Source organism: Vespa mandarinia, chromosome 11 (genome assembly GCF_050613455.1).
Source record: "Vespa mandarinia isolate Hongniang chromosome 11, ASM5061345v1, whole genome shotgun sequence".
In the NCBI taxonomy this organism is placed as follows: Eukaryota; Metazoa; Arthropoda; class Insecta; order Hymenoptera; family Vespidae; genus Vespa; species Vespa mandarinia.
Genome location: NC_140820.1, coordinates 4,864,170 through 4,885,000, shown reverse-complemented (window position 1 = coordinate 4,885,000; position 20,831 = coordinate 4,864,170). Strand labels below are relative to the sequence as shown.

The 20,831-nt window shown below is 24.3% G+C and overlaps 1 protein-coding gene across 1 annotated transcript in view; it reads right to left on the bottom strand.

Moving 5' to 3' along the window:
* sha (shavenoid) overlaps positions 1-13,319 on the bottom strand; it is a 56,264-nt gene extending 42,945 nt beyond the window's left edge. The window contains exon 1 of the mRNA XM_035865275.2: positions 13,254-13,319. The gene's annotated coding sequence lies outside the window, so the exon portion shown is untranslated. The remainder of the gene's footprint in view (positions 1-13,253) is intronic.
* Between the last annotated feature and the right edge of the window lie 7,512 nt (positions 13,320-20,831).

Below are 20,831 nucleotides of genomic sequence, written 5' to 3'. Positions count from 1 at the left end.
AAAAAGAAATGAAAGGACAAAAAACGATGAGAGATATTTTAATGAGAGAGAAAAGTGAAGCGCGCGCCGAGCTTCGTAATAAAATACCGACAGTATCATTAATGACGACAAGACGTTTGAAGCATGCGCGAATTTCGTCCATTTAGTCTTCGAGTATTATCTGTTCTCTCTCTCTCTCTCTCTCTCTCTCTCTTTCTGTCTGTCTCTTTTTCTCTTTTTTTTTATCTCGTATAAATATTATCTTCGCTCTATTAATCTGTCTCTTTTAATTATATTTTATTATCTCCACCATTTATTTTCATCTTTTTTTTTCAAAACCGATTCAAATCGAGTCATTTGATTTACAAACTAATTTATTTCTAATTTTTATTCTTAATAATTTTTATTTGCTGTTTATTTATCATATATTCATTTATTTATTTATTTATTTATTTATTTATTTATTTATTTATTTATTTATTTATTTATTTATTTATTTATTTATTTATTTATTATAAATCCTCTTTTTTTTTCCTTATAAAATTCGTACAATTATTTTTTTGCATGTATTATTATTATTATTATTATTATTATTATTATTATTATTATTATTATTATTATTATTATTATTATTATTATTATTATTATTATTATTATTATTATTATTATTATTATTATTATTATTATTATTATTATTATTATTATTATTATTATTATTATTATTATTATTATTATTTTCTTGTGAGTAATATAAAATTTTAGTAAAAAAATTGTCACAATTACTTTTATTATTATTTTTATATAATTGTTCTATACAATTGTTTTTATGAAAAAATTCGTAAAATGATTATTATTATTATTATTATTATTATTATTATATCGTTCAATTAACATTTAGAAATTATTTGTATGTTATTACTTTGATGGATATAATTTTTAATAGGATTTTCATTAAAAAAAAAAAAAAAAAAAAAAAAGAAAAAAAAACAAAAAGAAAAGAAAGAAAGAAAAAAAGAAACAGAACGTTTAAGATTTATTTTCATAACAATAAAAAAGATAAAATCTCTGATAGCTATGACCATTTGTATGTATTAGAAACGTTATGTTCATTTGTAAACTGTACAAGTAGATATGAATCTTATTGTGAGTTCAATCATGTTCGAATAATTCCATGTGTTCCTATTTTAGGATTAGACAGGCAGACACAGAGCCAATGGACTTTCCTGACTATACCTATTAATTACAGGACTCTGTAAAATTTCAACGATCATTTCAATCTTCTTTTATTGCGAATCTCGATTCGAATGTGCACCTTTGAACCAAATTACTATGCATCTGAGAAGATTGTTCTTTTCTATTTTCCAGCCAATGAACTCGTTATATGAACCTGATGGACGTGACCTTGAATCTGCTCTGAAGATATAGATAGACGCATTTCAATAAAGATCAGATTTTTATCATTAGAAATTATTAGTGGTACTTCCGATATTAAAGAATTTTTCTCAATCTAACCGGTACTTTTGATTTTTTTTTTGTCTTCTTTTTTAAAGGAAACAAATAATTTACGTTTCGTAGAGAAATTTTTTTATGATCTAATTATTTTTATAAAACATGTTTCGTTTTGATGCAAGAGAACGCATAGATTCAAACTTGCTCATTATTATTATTATTATTATTATTATTATTATTATTATTATTATTTTCATCAAATGTTAACATTAATGTAAGTAAATAAATGTCAACATTATAATCATTATTTGAAACTGATTAAATTCTAATCATTTGTATATATATATTATAATATTGTATATAAATTTTTAACAAACTTATACACTTAAGCAGATTAATAATTAAACAAGATTACGTTTCTGAATGTTTATATAAATAATCTAATGTTCTCTTCGATTCTAATGGAATTCTTTAATACTTTTATTACTACTTTTGTGCAACCATGAAAGATTTGTCACCGAAGAAAAACGACAAATATAAAAATTTCTCAAAAGTGCTCGTTTGATCGTGATGAGTAAAAAAAAAAAAAAAAAAGAAAAAGGGAAGAAAAAGAATAAACTAATGGAAAAAAAAAAAAAAGAAAGAAAAGACCGTTTTTATACGATCGAGCAAACGATCGGAAACGTGTTCTAAGGAATAAAAAAGATCGTTATAAGAAGGTAAAAACGTAGTTGAAAGAATGACGGTGGGTTACTCTATCGTATTTCATTGCTTAACTTCCCATCATTTTTCACATTCTCCTTTACAATCTTTTAGAGTACCGTGAAACTTTTCAAGAAATTCTTCTTTCGGCAATATGACGGCCGATAAATAAATTTATTTCCATTTAAACGTGAAGCAATTACATTAAGGTAGATGTTATATCAGAGTGTATGATAAAACGTGTGAGAAAGAGAAAGGTAATCGATATAGTAAAAGATAGAAAGAAAAATGTTGTAAGAAGAAAGAGAACGAAAAGTGATAGAAAAAAAGAACAAGATATATATATATATAAACAAATTTGTTGTTAAATTATTTTAATTATTTAAGAAAATTTTTAGAACGGAATTTTTTACTTCCTATATTTTTTATAGATTTTCTTCTTTTCTTTTTATTATTATTACAAATGTCGAGAATAAAATAATTTTTCAACGACAACGAAATAAAATAAATATGATGTTATTCACTGTGGTATTGTCTTTTTCTTTTCTTTTCTTTCTTTTTCACGTTTTTTGGTATTTCTGTTTCTTTCTAACTCACAAGAGAGTGAATTCATCGAGGCGTAATATTTAAGATGCTTCTTTTGTTGAATATTTCTTCACGATATACAACACCGTGATGATTCGTTAATTAATATTTATAGTTTGCCCAGGCGAGCGTGACACTTCCTGCGTGCGTATGGTATTCCTACATTATTAAATTTTTAATCTTTTTTTTTTTTTTTTTTTATTTTTCTTTCTTTCTCCTTTTCTATTTTATTTTCTTTTTTCTTTCTTTCATATTACTACATAGAAGATATCTTCCTCGAAGCATAATTCCGAGTATCCCTTTTTCGCTTAATGATTTGATCTAATGACTTTTGTTTAACCTTATCGGGTGTTATCGTAGAATTTAAGTTATGGTAGAGTAAATAGAATATAATTTGTTAAATAATTTGTTAAATAATACAATAATATTGCAAATAATTAATATTACTGATATGAAGGGATAACAAAATATTTTAATTTAAAAAAGAACAAAAAAAGGAACAATTCAAAATATCACATGAAGATGAAAATAATAAATTAAATGTTATGATTTCTTTTTTTTTTTTTTTTTTATAATACAATAAAATAATTTCTATTGATCATAAATTTTAATTTTAGATGAGGATAATTTTTTTTTTTTTTTTAAAGAAAAAAAACATTTTTAAAAAATTATACAAACCTTCAGAAAAAAAAAATATATATATATATAGGATGTTGGTAATTTGATTTATAAGTAATATTTACATATCAGTAAATGATAATTTTACATACTGATCTAAGCTGTATATAGTATACATTGAAGAAGATTCGTTCCTACTTATGATCCTCCTTTCTCATGAAAATGATTGCAATGGCTGCTGAAACACCTGCTATCCACTTCTGACTATCCCATAGACATTTTATGTCATAACGAGCTTCACGTTACACCGTATACTTGTACTTAGTAAGATTTATCCGCCACCTGGACCATTATTTACGTCTCTCTAGGTGACCCAACAGAATCGGAAATGTTTTTTATAAAAAAATGTTTCTATTTCTCTCTTTCTTTTTTATTTTGTTTAATAATCGATATTAAACAAATGTATATATTTCGAATATTTTTAATTAATAATAAATCTTTTTTTAAATCTCTCTCTCTCTCTCATTCAATAAATATTATCATATACAAATATTAAATAAATATATTTCAATAGTTTTGCAATAGAAATTTGTAATTATTTCACATGTCAATTATTATAAAATTAAATAAAATGTGTATATATATACATATATATATATATATATATAAATCTAAAAAAATTAATCTAACGAATAATTAATTTTTTTGTCAACTTTTTATTGACTTTCGATCATAGAGAAAAAAGAAATAAACAAATAAAAAGAATATGTTTATAAGAGAAACAACGTTCTTTCTTCGTTCATTCCTACGAATAAGGCAACTAATGCGTTGGTTAGACAGTTAAATGAAATGAAATCGATGATTAATGATCTAGATGATTCGAGAAGACGAGCGATATTCACATGTACTTAGGCATACAGTAGTCGGATGTTGCATACATTTCTTTTCCTTTAAAGAAACTTTGCTGTTACTCTCTTTCTCTTTCTATCTTTTTATCATTCTCTTTTGAAATATCTTTGAAAAAGGAAAGAATAAATAGCTACTACCGTGAGATAGAATTTTATCGGGCATGAGTTTCTCATACATTCGTGATCCATAAGCTTCGATTTATAACTCTTACAATTAGTACTTTGTTAAATTACGCACACATTTGACAGGATAATTGTCATTACTTATGTATCTTTGACAGGCGTGAAAATTCATTCATAACAATTTAAACTCTCTGTTTTACACGAAGTAAAATGTTCACTCTCAATACTCACGAATAAAATACAAATAATAAACAAAGTAATGTATTTTTTATTATCGTTATTTCTTTTTTCTTTTTTTTTTTTTTTTATTTAAATTTAATTGCTCAACGTACGCGTTATATTGTCTATATGACAATAACGAAAAAATATATATGAACAATTGATAAGTGAAGACAAAAAAAAAAGATAAAAAGAAAAAAAATATTATAACTATTGAATATAATAAAAATAACAAAATTTTATAATCAATTTAAAAAATTTTATATATATATATATAAATATAATATTTTTATAGTTATAATAATATAACAAACTAACAAACAAACAAACAAAAATGTATTATTCTCTATATCTAATGAAAAAGAAAAATTTTTATTAAACATCAACTAATTTGAATAATTAAAAAATAAATAAAAAATTTTAATTAAACAAATTATAAAAATAAAATGATAAAATAATAACAATTAAAATTATTAAATATAATATCATTTTTTATTTGTATTATTTTCATATTTTATCAATTTATGGCTAAAAATTAGAATGGTCTATGAAATAATATAGATAATCTGCTTATATATAAAATAACAAAGGAGAGAGAGAGACGGAAAGCGATAATTGAAGCGTCACGGTACGATAATCAATAATAAGACACGATGTATAAGAAGTAGCTAGAACATAACTAGGCTTGGACTTAGGCACGCGCAGTATAATTATGATAACACCACCTTTCGATCTTATTTACAATATTATGCAACAATACGGTCAGGAATCATTATCTCGACCAACGGTGCCGAATGAATTCTTATTTAATTAGTATATCATACATTGTAGTCATATCCTGTTTCAGAAGACAAAGGAAAAATCAAACTATTCCTTTTGTTGTTATTTTCCAATTAATTCTCTTTCTTTCTTTTTTTTTTGTCTCTTTTTATTTTTATTTTTTTTTTTTTATGAAAATTATAATGATCATAATACGTTAATAATCGTATTGATAAAATAATAAAAAAACAAAAAAGAATCTTTTGGAATTATTATTAAATCGAATATAAAAAAAAAAAAAAGTTCACATAAAAATTGCAAAAATATCGGAAAGAAAAAAGAGAAAAATTGTAAATTATTTAAAATATTTAAGTACGTATATATATATTAATAAATATTATTATCAAAGATAAATCGTTTATTAAAATGATAAATATTTTATAGACAATTGTTTTTATTGATGAATGAAATTCAGATTTTTTTTTCCCACTCTTTTTTTTTTTTTTTTTCTTTAAAGAATAATTATGTTATTATATTCGACAATTAAAAAAATTCACTTTTGTTTTAACAATACGATATTATGTGTGAATATGATTTTTAAATATACCCTTAAATACATCCTAACATATATATTCACTATTATCGTAATTATGCAGTCGAGCTAACGAGCACGTTGGTGGATTCTTGTGAGAAGCGAAAGTGAGCACGCGAGCGCATATTAGATAGTGAGACGAAAGGAAGATGAATAAAACGAAAGTCTCTGAGAGACATAAACAGTATGCCACTTATAATACTGAATATTCTCCTAGGTATATAAAGAACAGAAGGATACTATTAATTAATTTATTAAACGATTAAACGAAATGATATAATAAAAGAAAAAGAAAAAAATTTTCTTCCCATTTATTTCTTTTTCTATAAATTGACAAAAGAAAAATCTCACCCATGTTTACGATTATATTTACATTTTATTAAATTTTAATCTGTATCTCAATTCGATAACTTGCAATTATAAAAAAGAAAAGAAAAAAAAAAAGAAAAAAAATTTGCGAAAAGAAAAATAATTTCCATCTAAAGGAAAAAAAAATCCTCAATAATTTCAATCATTTTTTTTTTTTTTTGTTACAATATATCATAAAATAAATAATTTTGATGATACTATGGATGAGATCTTTTTTTTTCTTTTTCTTTTTTTTTTTTTTTTATAAATATTTGAAATGATAATTATTATAATTATTCTTAACTCGCGTAAAATTTATATTATTGCGTTGATAAATAAATGGGAGAAAAAAGAAAAAAAAAAAACGGAGAAAAATGTTACAACTGTTGAAGAAAGTTTGGAGTTTGGAATGTAAATGTTTATCGATAACGATAGAATACGTATATAATTAAGGTACATTTATAGGTACTTATAGGTATTTTCTATGGCACATTACCTGTCCCATGGTACAGAGGAATAAACCAAGAAGACACGGAAATTTAATACCATAAATGTCTGAGGTTATCGTGCGTGTGATAAGTCTTTCTAACGGATACCTCTTGTAAAATTACGAATACGATTGTAATATACTTTTAAAGAATTTTATGCTTTACGTTTAACATACATCGATATATTATTTACGTTATGTTTTATTATATTATTTAATTTATAATTTTTCATGGTAATATTTTTAATTGTTCTTATATTGTATTCCCTTAGAAATTCATAATTTATATTTATATCTTGCATCGTCATTGTGTCGTTTTGGTGATTGACGTGTAAAAAATTTTTGTAAGAATTTATAATAAAGTTGACAATTTTTTCTTTGTTTTTTTTTTTTTTTTTTTTTTTTTTTTTATAAAACAACACATAAAATTAACTTTGTACCTAAAAGTGATTTTAATAAATTAATAGATCAATTTTTATACCTCGATCGAAATATTATTAATTTAATTTGATTCTTACTACGTTATTATTTGACTAGAAAAATATAAGGTCATTATAATAAAATTAATTTGAAAAAATACAAAGAAATAATGATTGAATAAAATTCTCAAATCTCATTCAATCAATTATTAATTTTATCATTATCAATTTTTAATTTCTTGAATTAAAATCATTCCTCTTGGTATATTATTAATATCCATTATTAAATTCAATAGTTATTTAATTATATCTGTGAGATTTTTATAAACATAATTATTTATCCAAGAAAATCGATGAAAACGTTAAAGGAAGGAATGCAATGAGAAGAATAAGCGCGACTAACATAAGACGAAGAAAAAGCAAAACGGCAGACTATGATTCAACGGAATTAGATCAACGGAGAATGTGGTGCTGCGTCATATGGACATTGACATGACTTCTATCTAGTATAATACAAGTACTATCTATGTGATATTTTACACATGTACGCGTATGGTATAACGATGAAAGAGAAAAAAAAAAGAAAACAAGAAGAAAAAAAAATTAGAAAGAAAGAAATAAAAGAGATAAAATATTAACATAGAAAACATTTCACTGTGTGAATTGTGGATATTTGACTTGTTTCATAATGACGTTACTATTAATATGACAATTTCAAATGTATACATTGACACATAATGATAACATATAAAAAAAAAAAAAAAAGAAAAAAAAGAAAGAAAAGAAGAAAAGAAAAAAAACCTGTTATGACATTTTGCTTAGGTAATGAAATAAGATAACGAGAGATCATCTTTTGTTAAGAGACGTCATAATTTGATAAATAAATGACTTAACAGAGAGTAGTACATTCTTTATTACTATGATAAAAATTGATTTCATTTTATAACTAATGACTGTGAAATTGTTGAGAGGAAGAGAGAGAGAGAGAAAGGGAGAAAGGAAGAAAGAGAGAGAGAGACAATATATATATATATATATAAAGTATATTTATATATAGATATAATCACTGGACAGATATGTATACACACATGTATACACACATGTATACACTTATATGAATGCATAAACTTATATACAACATATGTATAATCAGTGAGAGTACAGAAATGTAGATACATAGTTAGAAACAGTTTTATCATATATAATTGAATCGTATATAACACGAATATATAAATTCTTCAAGTATACATATGTGTACATGGGTTTGGTAATACTGTCTATACTAGAATGAAATGGGTGTGTGCGTAAACTAATACTATAGGTGGTACACGTCTGTCTCGAGTTCAAGCTCATAGCCTCTCACGGCCTTGCAAGGTCGTCTCTTTCAACCTTCGAGGAAAATAGTTGTCACGTTGTCCATTTCAATCTTCACCAAAGGATATTCGAATTTTTTGAAACATTTTGTTGATGTAATAAAAGTTTTTTTTTCCTTTTTTTTTTTTTTTTTAATCACAATAATATTTACTTTTACCATTTATATAAAATAAAGATTTACTTTTGATTCTTTTTTGTACCCGAAAATATTTTGTATTATTTTATTGTTAATTTATACGTGAGAGATGTCAAATCTCATTTTTAAATATTTGATCAAATAATTATCTGTCTTTTATGATATAATTATTTTATATGGAAATAAAGTTCTTTTCTTTTTTTTTTCTTTTTTTTTTTTTTTGGAATATATAATTATAATTGACTGTGAAATAAATAAAAATGAATTGACTGTAAATAGTAAAAATAATTTATCACTTAAGATTTAGACGATTTCAATGATTTGAAATTAAAATCATTAGATAAAAATTCATGGATAAAATTTATTTATCGTATTATAAAATTAATATTATATTTAAATGAAAAAAAAAAAAAAAAAAAAAAGAAAAAAATTATTACTCATTTTAATCGTATAACTTAAATATAATTCTACTATTATAACGTTTAACGATTGAATTTAATTTTATACATAAAAATTATAATTTTATATCTAATAAATGATTACCATCGAACAAATAACTCGAAATATGTATGTACGTACGTATATAAAATATTTACAATTAATCAAAAATTTATCAAAGATAACTTTCTTAAAGCCAATAAAAATTGAATAAACGATTGGCTCGTCTTAACTGAGATCAGCGTGGAAAATGTTCAAAAATAAGAAGCATATTTAATTAATGATAGAACTCACGAATAACGGAAAAGATGCATATCTCTTCGTGATACTAATCAACTATTAAGTTCTTCCCTTGAAAGGAGATAATTATGATACTTTATGTCTACTATTAACGTTTTCTCAACGAAGACGAATTGCATTTGATATTACTGATCTTTATATGCATATATAGATATTACAATTATATAGATACAAATTTATCTCTGGTCGCATTTCCTCCATTTTCTATGTCGCCCATGCTTTAAATCTTTTCATAATGATACGTTTACGTTATCTAATTAATAATACATTATTATTATTATTATTATTATTATTATTATTATTATTATTATTATTATAAAATAAAAATTAATTTCAATAATTTCATCTCTTTTATTCGTTTAATAAAATACATATATGAATATACAAGACGATAGGCTCGAAGTTCTAAAATGAACTTTCGATGAAATCGATCCCTTTTTTCTCGAAATTTTCTGATTTTTTTTTTTTTTTTTTTTTAATCAGATTGTAAAACTACAGGCCTAGGGATATTTTTATCGTTTGAAAAAAAATTAATCTAAAAAAGTCTCGAAGAAAATGAGTAAATAATTATTTTTTTATGTCACCTACGAACTAAGTATGAATATGTGTTGTATATCGGATATAAAAATGACTGTTCAAATTATAAAGAATTAAAACGACCCTAAAAGATAATCTAAATATCACTTTTCATGTTCTAAATAATTATATTGCAAAAATAATATTCTAAAATATATATAAAAACAAAAAAGAAAAAGAAGAAATTTCATATCTTTTTTTTTTTTTTTATTATTTTGACACGTAACTTCAATTTTTATGATATTTGTATTTATATTAATATTAAAATTAAAATATAATAAATTAATATCTATCAAAAAATTTGATTATGTATATATATATATATGTACATATATATACATATATATATATATATATATATATAATATATACATATGTATATATAAAGAAAAGAAATAACATGTTTTTATAGAAGACCTTGAATTAAATCAAGCGAGCGAAAGTTAATTAACGAAAGAGGTTAATGAACGAATGGTGAACGACCATTCACAATAATTTCATTCGATAAAGAAAAGATCGGTAGTAGTATAATAGTAGTAGTATAGTAGTAGTGGTAGTATAATAATAGTAGTAGTAGTAATAGTAATAGTATTAGCTTTCGACGCACGTCTTGATCTATGATCGATCTGTCGATCAGGCTATTCGATCGATGCCTTTAAATTTCATGGTGAAACGTTTTGTACATATGGCTACCGAGTCTTAATTAAATTTTGCATCCGTCGTTTGTACGTCTATCCGTCTGTTCGTTTTTCTATCTCTATCTTTTATCTCCATTTCTCTCTATCTTCTCTTTTATTCTCTTTCTATATCTATCTTTCGATAACTCTACGAATATTCTATAACGGTTGGTAACTCTCTCATCATAAATGTGTTCAGAACATCATTAACGAAAGATGTGTATTATCTTATATATGTGTTTCAAAAAGCAAACCTACGAATTTTACTTAACTATCTATCAATTGTTTCTTAATTAATTTATATTCGATAGATGTTTTTTTTTCTTTTTCTTTTTTTTCTTTTTAATTTGCGTTAAATAAATATATCCAATATAAAAATTTATTATATAAAGAATATTCATGGAAATATAATATATAATGTTTATAAAAATTTGTTATGTAAAGTGTATAGAAATGTTATATATAAATTATATTAAAAAAAAAAAAAAACATGTCATTAAAAATATACATAGAAATTCTTCATACATACGTTACATTGTACTTTCATATATATAAACTATGTAAAAGTTTATAATAAAATTTGAGACATACAATTTAGATATATATATATATATATATAAATATTATATGGTAGATACATTTTCATTGCGTGCAATTGTATCTACCTAGTTATTTGAGCAGTTAAAGAAAGCTATTGCATGTTGCAAATTATACAGTAACCATTATTTTTTCGCAAATTTCCTTTCTTTTCGTTTTATTCTTTTTTCTTTTTCCAAAAAGATTTGCCGTTATTCGTCTACATTGTTAGTGATATTATACTACCTATAGTTTTCTTTCCACGTAAGATGCAATAGGAAGAAATTTAATTCTGAACTCTGACCTTGAAATACGTCGCATTGCACACGTTCTTCCGTGCACCTAAATGTCAGATGATTTAACACTTTAATGTAAAATCGGTATCATTGGAAATACTGTCACGAGTAAAAAATATTTATACAGAAACTAATTTACCTACTAATTTCTTGTCTTACTCCTTATTAATATCAATAATGATGCATTACCGTCCAACGTCATAAATATAAAATTTTATTTCCCTAAACATTTATCGTTAATAAATTTCCCATAATCACACCTTTTACGACTTATCTTAATGTAAAACGATTTTTATAAACAAAATAAAAATGTTCAATTTTATTATCCCTTAAATTGGATAATGTAAAAATAAAAATAAAAAAAAAAAAAAAAAAAAAAAAAGAAAAGAAACGTACCTAACATAATAAATTTAATATAATTTGTATGATTTATAAACGATTACAAATAATCTAAACGAGATTAAATATCGAAATGAAAATAAATCTTTCTTTTTTATATTTCTCATATTAACTGTACTATATAATATAACACGTACAATCCACCATAATTTATTTTTCTTTTCTTTTCTTTCTTTTTCTTTTCTTTTCTTTTCTTTTGTTTTATTTTATTTTATTTTTATATCATTCTCTTTCATTTTCTTTTTATTTGTCACTTTTCCTTTTATTATTTTTTTCTTTTACATTTTTCTTCTCCATTGTCTTTTTATTTTTCTTTTTTATTCTCATGTTATTTTTCTTTCTATTTCGCCTTTAAATATTGTAATATGACACATAACAAATGTTCACTTCGAAGGAAAATCTCGCTCCCATTTTCCGACGTACGCTGTGTCGCTTGAGAAAGGAGAGAAGAGTCGCTTTCGTTTATTTGCGTTTCTCCGCAGTCGACGAATATAAATATTTCCGGTCCGATTAACCTCCGCGAAATGGGAGAGAAATAGACGAGGATGAATCGGAGTGATCTTTCGTTACGGACACTTTAATTCAACAAAGATGGAAAAGCCGACCTCTTTCCAATATTCTTATATTTATATATTTGACTTTGGGGAAAATTCATTTATGTATTATATGAAATTTCTCTGGGAATTTATTTCATTGAAATTTATCTAATCACACATATCCAAATCAAAATTCTTACTTCGTTATTATCTATTAGATAACTATTTTTGTATCTATTATCATTTTATGTCTGATATTACATTGTATATTTATCTATCTAATTCAATGAATATTAATTAAAAAAAAAAAAAAAAAAAAAAAGAAAAAATTAACAAATTATCTAATCTGTTAAATTCAAAAAAAAAAGATCTGCTCGATCATAAACGTGCGAGGAAAATGTTAAAAATTTCCAAAATTTTTTTAGATAATTCCAAAAAAAAAAATGAAAAGGAAAAAAATGTTCTATCGCTTTAATCGCCTAAAATCGATAAACTAATCGATAAGTTCGAAAATTAGAAATAAAATATATTAATCAAATCATGTCGAAGTGTTCTAATTAAAATTCTTATTTATACCAAGTGAAAGAATTCATTTACAAACAATTTTATTATTTTAATTATAATTTATCATACTAATAATATAACATTATATAATTAATACAATACTCCCTTTCCATCAATCATCGTGCCTTATATATATGTATATATATATATATATATATATATATATATAAAAAATACAAAAAGAAGATCTAACCTGTTTAATTTTCCGGCGAATACGACGATCGATCCAGGAAATATCAATGACGTTTACACCGATCAATTTTCTTTTGGAAAAAAAGGTCTACTCGATCAGTCACGCACAATAATAACAAAAACAACAACAGCAATAACAACAACAACAATAACAAGAACATCAACAACAGTAACAACAATAACAATAACAACAACAACAACAACAAGAACAGTAACGAGAAAAAGAAATAAAAAAAAGTAAAAAAAAAATATATATATATATATATATATATATATATATATATGTAAATAAAAAAAGATAAAGAAAAAAAAGAAAACTTGTCGGAAACACTCAGATAGATATCAAGTACGTCTCATGTCACTTAATCGATTTAAAATCTAAGCGCTCGAGGATTCGAGAGGGAGAGACGAAAAAGGAATCAAAAAAGAAGAAAAGAAAATAGAAAAAAAAAGAAAGAAAGAACCAAAAGAAAACAAAAAAAAAAGAAAAGCAAAGAAAAAGAAAATGAAAGAGAAGAAGGAAAAAAAAAACAAAAGAAAAAATCGGAAATAAATTATTTCGATCAGAGAGAGAGAATTGATCTCTCGTAATGATTCACCTGTCCTACCGTTCGTTCGTTCGTTCGTTCGTTCGTTTGTTCGTTCGTTCGTTCGTTCGTTCGTTTATTTATTCTCGACTATGTAAAAGAAAATATTTGATAGGAAGTATGAACACGTTCGGTAAGACTACTCTCGTCTCTCCCGACGGTAAACTCGAGATAGTCTTTCGGATCTGCGCCGCGTGCTGGTCCGGTAGTTTGTGACTCGAGCTGAGCCAAGTCACGCCGTGCTTCTCACGTTGCCGTATTCGCTCACTCGCTCTCTCTATCTTTCTATTCCCTTTTGCGCGCACACAGACGATCAGAAAGACAGCGAACACACATGCATATATATGTATATGTATGCGTAGATACATACATATATACATACATACGCGTAGTCTCTCTCTCTCTCTCTCTCTCTTTCTCTCTCTTTCTTTCTCCCTCCTCCCTCCGTTCGAGTACCATAACTTGCCGCGGTCGAGTCCTGTATTCTCTTCCTCCTTCCAGGTCCTTGCCTTCGTTGTTTTCTATAATTTTTTTCCCCCCCTTTTTTCAAGGTCGCTGATATAATATTTCTTTTTAGGCTAAATTTTTAGTTTGATTTAGGAATTTTCTTTTTTCTTTTCTTTTTTTTTTCTTTTTATTTTTATTTTTTTCTTTTTTTTTTCTGACACAAGAAAAAATATACGCACGTATATATTAAAATGTTGACAGCCGTTTTGTCGTATTATAATCGTATTATAAAATCGAATATTTCATATATAACGGCATATAATATATATATATATATATATATATATATATATATATATATATATAGTATATATATATAATATATATATATATATATATATATACATATATATATATATTAATATAAATAAATAAAAAGAAACCAAGTGTAAATATAATTATTTCGATGGTTCAATGATTTTACGTGTATGTGTATATATATATATATATATACATATATATATATGTATGTATGTATGTATGTATGTATGTGTGCGCATGTGTATGTATATGTAATTCATTGAAATATTACAAGATTTATAATATATATTGATTGAGTAATTATTATTGAAATTTTTAATAATTATTGTTGAAAAAAATAAACAGTCATAAATATGATCATTTCGAAAAGTTCAATGATAGTAGTAAAGTCCATTATATTCTTTTGGTCAAATTTTACAAATGAAGCATCTTAAAATTCTTGAATATTAATATCACGATATGGAAATTAATGTGTTATGTTAATTGTGTCGAGATAATGCTAAAAGATGATGATTTAAGTGGCAAAGTATGCTATTTGAAAAAGTTCTTTTTTTTGTTTCGTTTCTTTTTCTTTTTTTTTTTTTCTTATCCTAATTGACTTGAAATTTTAACCAAAGATCAAATTTCTTCTTATCGAGTATGCAAATATTGAAAAACTCTTAAGAAACCTTTTATACGGAAGCGAGAAATTTCGTATATATATATATGTATCTATATTTTCAAAGTGAAAACATTAATTACTACATAAATTTTATATAAACACAATGAATATAGAAACCAATACAACTATTTATTGATGTAGCAAAGTGATATTTGTTAATAAAGAACTCTACTCTTCCCCCCCCCACTCTCTCTCTTCCCTTCTCTCTTAGTTATATATATATATATAAAAGCAAATATTTGAAATATTTATGTAAATTAAAAAACGTCCTAATTATTATGCTATAAATTTCAGTAAGACTAATCGACTATGAGCAAAAGAGAAACTTTTTTGCTGGGAGATGCAATAGATAAAATCTTTTTCTTTGAAATGAAAAAGAGATAGAGAGAGAACCAAATCTAAAATTAAAGCAAATAATATACACATATTTGTCAATTATTAAGTAAATAAATAAATAAATAAATATATATATATATATATATATATATATATATATTGTTAGCATGAAGCATAAATCTAATAAATCTAATAAATTAATTCATACATTGCAACATATAAATTCTTATTCTTAAAATAGGCATTCTTTTATTCACACTACTATGCATATATATATATATATATATATATATATATATAATATATAATATAATATATATAATATATAACAGTTAACAGTTAAATATATATAAGTATTTCTTGCAATCTTCAAACAATTATAAATATGAAACTACTTAAAACTGTAGTTCCGAATCGTAAATCGGAGATGACGATTACTATGTGATTATCAAATAATATTATTACGATATATAATAAGAATATGAATATAATAAGAATACAAATGGACGCGAGTACGTAAGCTATCATTTTTTATTATTCCATTCTCCCCCTTTAAGATTATTAATATTTCATGATATTTAAGATTATTCGTATTTCTCGCGCGAATTATTTAAAGAAAGCACGTGAGCACAGATTCCTTCTTCTTTTTTCTTTTTCGTTTTTTTTTTCTCTTCTTCGATACATTCAGTTCGATCTTTCGATCTTGTGCGATCCACGAAATGACCACCCGACGTGGCAATTAAATGCAGAACAACTTTTACAAGTTTAACAAACCTCCATGAATATTGCCATGGGGTTTCTCTTCTTTCACTCTTGTAGAAACGGTATATTTGGTGAACGGTTTGACTACCCAGTTGGTAATTAATGGTTAATCGTTCACAATCTTTCCTTTTAACGGAAGCCCATGCTTCGATGTAACCTCGACGAACTTTATACATTAATATCATTTTAGAGTCCTCTCCAAGCTGAGGTATTTTTTTATTTTTTTTTTTTTTTTTTTCTTCATGTTCCCTTTTTTTCCTTACGTATTTTTTTCTGTTTTTTTTTTTATTTTTTTTATTTTTTTTTTTGTAGTAAGCAATCGAACGATTAAATATTTAGATTTAGAATATATGTTTCGTATCACTTACTATCAAAATTTAAGGAATTTTTATCGAATTTATGATTTTTATATTTTTTTTAGATCGTATCATAACATAATGATTTTAAATTATATTTATACGATTGAAGAATTCATACTTAATATATACATGTATATCATATATATTATATAAATATATTATGTGTTATATATACTGTATAAATATATAGATAATTAAATAACTAACATTAGACAAAATTAAAATTTAGACGTATGTTTCGTGTTCTTTTAAATTGTACTATCACAAAGTATTTTATATTGTATTAGTACGATTTAGAAATACACTAATACGACTAAATATATATATATATATATATATATATATATATATATATATAATAAAAATCTTATATAATATAAAATTATTAAACAATATAATAAAAAAGAAAATTTGTAGATAATACAATAAAAATTAATAAAAGAAACCTAATTTTTTTAATCGTAACAAAATGAAAAAAAAAAAGAAAGAAAAATATTATTATTACAATTGTTTCAAGTTCTTATCAACGATATGATATAATTAGTTACACTATAGGAACGAAGGGATTGACCGTTAAGACTTCTTCGTATCGTTATTAGCATAATTTAGTCGAGTGGTAGCCTAATGGAACGAAAGGTAACGCTCATGATATCTTTCCTTATAAATTACGTAAAGAAAGGTAGGACGCGGTTTGAAAACGTTTTTCGACCAATTAAAAGGGAACATTTTTATTTGAAATATTCACTTTTAATATTTATTTTTTTTCGTTTTTTTTTTTTTAATCATATCCAAAGTAAAAACAAACGAAATATTATACATACTTATCATGGAATAATATCGTGAGCGATGTTAATTGAGATTTTCGATTACTATAATTGTTTTCCCTTCGTTACGTAATATTATTAATTTGCAAAAGTCGAAAGAAAAAAACCAAACAGCCAAAATATCTAGAGGAACGAGACTTACTTGAAGAAAAAAAAAAAGGAAAAAAAATATCTGCGAGCTCGTTCTCTCAGCACGACGGATTTATGTCTTTGGATAGATGAAATGCGTGAGATAAGGAAAGAAAGAAAGGGAGGAATAAAGAAAGAAAGAAAGAAAAAAGTGAAAAAGAAAAAGGAAAAGAAAAAAAGAAAAAGAAGAAGAAGAAGAAGGAAAAGAAATGAAAGAATGCTCTTGGTCTGCCTGGTCGTGTTTCCATCACGAAAGATAAGGGACCGTTATGAGAGAGGACCACCTTCTTTCGTCCTTTACAAGTTATATCCTTCCTTATATGATGCAAGGTGCAATGAAGAAAATTCACGATCGATCGATCAAAATACAAGCTCTAAGCTTAATTCTTTTATCTGTCCCCATTGAAATCAAGAGTTTTGTTTATGAAGAAATCAAATATAATGGATCGATTATGAATTAATTTAAGATTTTCATTTGAATGTATTAAAGAAGAAAAAAAAGAGAAAAAAGAAAAAAGAAAAAAAGAAGTATATCATCATGTAAAAATTTAATTGGATAATCCTTTTTTATTTTTTCTTTTTTTTTTTTTTCTCATTATTTTTCGCATTACAATGAATACCTTCATTTGTATTATCGTGTGAAAAATAAATTAATTTTGTTTCTCTTCTTTTTATTTAGATATTATTACAATAAAACATATGAGAATCTAAATATAATTACACTAAATAATCAATTAATTCTTACTTTGAATTAATATATATGTATATTTAAAGACTATATATATATATATATATATATATATATATATATATATATATATATATATTAGAAATTACATAAAATATATATTATATTTATTTACATTCTCTTGTATGTATTTCAAATTAATATAAATATTTATTTATATATATTATAATATAATAAATATATATATATATATATATATACATATTAAAATAAATATTCAATTGACTATTAATATAATAATAATAATAATAATAATAATAATAATAATAATAATAATAATAATAAAAAGAAAAAGAAAAGAATTATATCGTAAGAAAAAAAATTCAGATATTTCGATGGAACTTATTAAATATATTAATTCACGAATTATTGTCAATAGTTATGTTAAAAGATAAGAGAACAGAAGGATAGACAGAATATATTCCATATAGTAGGATATTAAAAGATATATGTGGAGGGTAGAGAAGAGGAGAGGTAAGCTAAGAGGAGGGGTAGGTGGGCGGGGAGGGAGAAGAGGGAAAGGAAAAGATCGTTGCTCGTTCGTTGTACTCAGGCTGATCTGTCTGGTGCTTCGTTGTTGCCTTGGCTTCCTAGACAGATGGTCGCTTGGCCACATGTTACCTAACTGTAGGCAGTCTTTAAGTGCCATTGCCTTTACCGGTATCGTCACTCTCTCCTCTTCCTCTCAACGTTCGACAATACAACAGATAATACCTAGCTGACTTCACTAAAATACATATGTCATAAGTATATTAGCTTTTTTCAAGATCTATTGAATCGCAAAGGAATACTGAACTGTTATAAGTTCTTAGAATGATCATTGATTTTCAAACTCTACAATTCGTTCTAATATTCTATTCAATCTATTATCTCCTATGTGTGTATATATATATATATGTGTGTGTGTATGTGTGTATCTATGAGATTCTATTACATATTTGATATGAATGTTGAAAGTTATTACACATTTTGCTTCATTAGATTTTATAGATATATTAAAAAGTTACAAGTTGCTAAGTTGATTTTTTATTTGATTTTTTGATTTTTATTGATTTTTATTGTTGTTATTATCGTTCAAATATACTCGATTAATACCTAATAATGATATTTTATATTGATAATTAGGTATTAATTATTTTATTTTCGAAAAAATATTAAAATATTTAAGAGCTGTTAAAATGAGAATACATTTTCAGGTGATACAATTATATTTTAGTATTTTATTAAATATATTAGATTTGTCTGGTGCTAATATAATAAATATTTTATATTAATAGTTAATTATTATGTAATATATATATATATATATATATATATATATATATATATCAGCTAACGTGTATATTATATTTACCTAATAATGTAATTATATGTTTATAGTTAATTATAACAATGTTACATTTATTAATGAAATATAATTTAAATATGATATATATATATATATATATATAATAATAATAAAATCATTATAATATCAATAATATTTTATTTATATATAAAAAGAACAATTATTACTTCGTGGTTCATATATTAATTCAAAGCAATATCGACGATGATATGTATTTGCCATAAAAAAGAAAAAAAAAAAATAAAAAAGGAATAGAAAATAGAAGAAGAAAGTAAAAAGTAAAGAAGAAGAAATATAAAATGAAAAAAAAAAAAAAACGAAAGGAAAATTATTACATTGGGATGATCACGAAGTCGTTTGTCAAAGTGTATTTCATCCTTATATACATATATATATATATATATATATATATATATATACATATTATACCTATATCGTTATTCTAATCTTATCCTAAATATTCATATACAGAAAGAGAATGTGAGAGAAAGAGAGAAAGAAAGAATTTTTCATGTCGGTCACGCGATTTCTCTCGGTCGCGACGTTGGTCGAGATCTTCGGGGGTCTTAGCAACGATGTGAATCCACTTGAGAAACAATGTGACACGATCCATTAATCTTGTACGATAAAAGCAAGCAAGCAAGCAAGCAAGTAAGCAAGCTAGAGAAGCTATCGCGGTCAATTAAATCTTCTACGTGCCTCGCGTGTTTCGATCTCAAGGTAAAGGAAATCCGATTAAATATCGTTCGAAGAACAACCTTTCTTCTATAATGTTCTATGATACATATGTATATATATATATATATACATTCATATATACATATGTATATATAAAACAGTTTTTCGGACTCTTGTAATTTTAATTGACTCGAATTCTAAAGATATCTTTACTCAAAGGCTTATGTTTCATCCACAAAAGGAAAATGATCTTATCTAGATCAAAAAGAGAGAGAAAGAAAGAGAAAGAGAGAGAGAGAGAGAAAGAGAGAGGACTTATTTCGATTTATAAGTCATACTTAAAATAGACTTCGTCCGAAGTTGTTTATCACGAATGAAC